Raw genomic sequence first — 4,322 nt, forward strand, 5'->3', positions numbered from 1 at the left:
AATAAGAATTGCACCTGAATTTTGAAAGCATGAATTAATTTATTCATTAATATTAATTTTAACTTTTTCTTTTGAGTTTTTAAATATATAAAATAAGCTCCAAAAAATTCAAAAGATTTTGTGCAGAGAAAAAAAATATAAGTTATCATAAATATATCAAACAAAAAAAAAGAAATTTATTTAAAAAATTGATAAGATATAATTTAATTAATTATGATTAACTTAATTAAGTATAATTAACATGTCAACAATAAAATATTAAAATTAATGATACAACTATGAAAAATCATATATGTTTTTTTTATAATAATATTAGTAATCAATCCTATAATTATATAAATATTTAGTGTATGATTACTACTTATTATAAGTTATGTAAATAAGAAATACATTTAAATTAATCAAATATAAAATAAATCAAAATAAATTATCATAATTATAAATAGTGAGTGATTATCCATTTTTCCGTAGGGTTGGAAAAAAATTTACTATCGATCATATGCGTAGATATATACTTATTGTGTATTCTAATTTTTTGAGTATACAAAGTACATATTAACTAAGCTCAAGCTCAAAAAATTAGAATACTTGAGCTAGAGCTTAGTAAAGGTTTGAACAAGTCGAGATCGGGCTTTATTCTACGAGTTCGAGCTAATTCTACGAGTTCGAGCTAGGTCGTTTATTATGAAATAGAGAAAATGATTATGATTTAAGCAATAATTATAATAAAATGATAAAAAAAAAATGAGAAATTATAAGAAAAATTATAAGGAATTACATAATATAAGAAATTGTGATATAATTTTTAAATATTTTTAACAACTTTGTATTTAAAATCTTGAATTCTAATATATTTTAAGCATATTTATATTAAATAGCTGGCTCACGAGCTTACGAGTTGAGTTGGGGCTAGCTCAAGTTTGGCTCGCCAGCTAATTAAGCTCGACTCACAAGTCATTTACCTAGCTTAGCCTGAGCCAGCTTACGAGTCAGCTTGACTCACTTACACCGCTACTCCAGAGTAATACTTCACTATAAATTTAGAAAAAATAAAAAATAAATATTTGGCTTATTTTCATAACTCATTGATTTGAGGCGAAAAAAAAAAGAGGATGATATAATAAGAAAATCATAAAATTTTGATAAAGAAAAAAAATAATTTGTGGTATTTCAAAAAAAATATTACTCACTTTTCAAAATAATATACAAAAAAATTATAACGATTTTTTATTTGAGCAATATATGATTGGAATATTGGATAACCTAAATAAAATATACTAAACATTTTAAATAACATGTTAGATATTATATAAATGAATACTAAAAATGCACTATTATTATTATGAAATAATAAATTATTAAATATTTAATAAAAATACTAAAGTCTGGCCCGAGGAACAAAATGGCCTGGTCCCGAGGACCTAATTCCATTCCATTTAGAATTCGGTTCGCAAAAATCTGTAGCCTTTCGTTTCATTCTTTTTTGTCCTTTTGCTTTTCTTCTCTGTTACTCTCTTCCTTTGCCATTAAGAATGTGGATTTTGAAGGGCTCGAGGTGCCTTAGAAATAGCTATTTTATACCCAAAAATAAGACTTCACAATTTTTTTTTTATTATTATTAAAGCTAATTTGTAGAGTCAAATATTTAGAAAATTTAATAATAATAAAGCCCGAACCCTACCCAAATTTAAATAGGAGATTCAGAGGTGAACTCACTTTACATAATTTTTTATAATTTTGTATATTTTATAGAAATCTTCGTATGTCATACTCTAGAAATATCCTCTCCATTTTCTCGTTCTCTTTTCGCTTCATATTTTAAGTATAATTAGGATCGAGTTACAAATAATTCTTCATTCTAACATCCTAAAGCTTCATTTGGGACAATTTTTTTCATTATTTTCTAAAACAACGTTTTAGTACCAAATTTATAGTTTAAGAAAATTTTGTACTAAAAAGCTGTTACAAACAAAGCCTAAATGATGCGATTAGCACCGAGCATGTTAGTAATTATATAAGGAGTACTACATGCAACAAAACAGGATCTAAGTGGAGAATAATTTATTAATATGGAGAATTAAGAATTCATGATTGTTTGACAGCTTACTTGACTGAAGAAGATGATGACTGAGATAATTTAGAAAGTATTGGAGAGGTTGGAAAGAACAACTCCTAAAATGTTATTTCACTTCTTGACATCAACAATATATTGAAGTGTAGTTTATTCCCTACTACCTATAAGGAATTGCGTCTGAGGTCGTTCTTGCATCTGCTAGTTAGCGTCATTACCTCTTTTGTCAAGTTTAAGAAGATGTTCGTGACGCATTTTGCAAGGATATAATGATCGTAAAAGAATTCTCAAACCATACTGCGAATAAAGCAAGAGCTGATGTTGCAGCACATGGAACTAATCAAGAGAGAAGGGATGTCCAATGCAAGATCCATGGCTAGGAGGCTTCATTAGAGCAAGGAATCAAGAATTAAGTATTTATTATTATATTTATGTGAATGTATAGTCTCATATGTAGTAGTAGAAGTTTCTTTATAAGTGTTATTGCATTTTTGTGTTTTAATAAGCCGTTTTAAGTTATGTATTATATTAGACATTTTAACTAACCCAATAAAATGTCCAATTTCGAGTGGAGGGGGTCGAGTGGCTGGCCTATGTATGGCATTAGTAGCCAAGTATGCAAAGGTGACGACTGGCTAATTTACAAGTTTTGTACTTGTGATGAGTGAGAAAATATGGTTTACCTAAGTAAACTCCAGTGCTTGTAATGTTAAATGTACGTATTTTTTAATTCTCTCGATCTTCATTTAATTATTGCATTTGACGTGGGCTAATTTAAAACTTAGTATGCATTATTACCTTAATTGAGGAATAAATAAATAAATAAACAAATAAAAGAACTGAAATAAAACATTACCATGCACAATATATGATGACTAGGATTTTGAAGTATAAGAAGATAGAATAATTTCAATGTAGTGAAAACTTTACTTGAAACTCTTATAAGCTCGACATAGATCTAAGTGTAATTTTTGTTTGATTTACTGCACATATTTGAGGAATCAAACTTAAGCAAGCATGTATTTCTACACTATTATAGGTTCAGAATATTTTCATTTATTGAACTTTTTCAATTCAGCACTTGCATTGAAAACTCTTTTTCATTTGAATTGGTAGGATAAATCTTGTGGTCACATAGGCAATCCTAGGGTAACAATAAAATAGTTTAGTTCCTTGTGGCATCAACACTCAATTCACCTCTTTATTACTTCAATGACGTGTACTAGCATACAAATCAATCTTTCTTAATTTAGATCTAGCGTTTTTTTTTATTGCAAACTTTGTTAAAAGGCTATCAGTGCCTCCTAAGAAGCTGTATCAAAAGGAGAAACTCATGAGGCCATTATGCCAAAGTGGACAATATATCGATGGTTAAAAGTTTAAATTGTTATAGTTTATAAGGGGATGTTGGGTTTTCTTCGATTATGAAAAATGTGAACGCTAAAAGCTCAACTTATGTGCCTAAGAAATATCAAGAGTTCAACTGTCGTAAGTAGGTAATATGGTAAGATGGAATAAATTAGAGGGATTTTTACATACATAACACCTAAAATTATTGAAAATACATATTTAACACCTAAACTTTTATATATACTAATATACCACCTAAAATTTCTCTTTCCTTCTATTCGACCACTCTATTGAAGCGAAGAGATACTTGTATTCATTGTGAAAAGATGCCATTGATGGGGAAGACAGTCACTGATAGTGATTTTTTTACGGAAGGTTTAAACGGAATGTTAGAATTGATTAAAATAGATGTTTTATGTGGTATATTAGTAAATATAGAAGTTTATGTGTTAAATATGTATTTTCAATAATTTTAGGTGTTATGTATGTAAAAATTTCTAAATTAAAATATGTGATTTTGGCGGAGTTGAAAAAGGGTTATGGAGGTGATGGAAGTCCAAAGCTCACTGAATGGTTTGATTTAACAAGTGAGTAAATGACTTCGACGGTGAAAGATATATTTTTATGGAACCAAATGGCTTATTTAAGCGGATATGGAAAATAAATATTGTACTAAGATTTTAAAACATTAAGAAATTCACATCACAAAATAGAACCATCCAAAAGAATATGGTACTAATTAAGATTGAGAATGTACTCGGCTTAATAGAGATTTCATTCAATACTTTCATGAAAGAAAAAAAAAAAAAATCTTTTGGAAGGGTTGAAAAGAATCTTTGGTTCTTTATTGAATCAATTCAAAAAGTCTTGGGCTCAACTATTAACATATAATAAGAAATTT

Source organism: Dendrobium catenatum, unplaced genomic scaffold (assembly GCF_001605985.2).
Source record: "Dendrobium catenatum unplaced genomic scaffold, ASM160598v2 fragScaff_scaffold_920, whole genome shotgun sequence".
Classification (NCBI taxonomy): Eukaryota; Viridiplantae; Streptophyta; class Magnoliopsida; order Asparagales; family Orchidaceae; genus Dendrobium; species Dendrobium catenatum.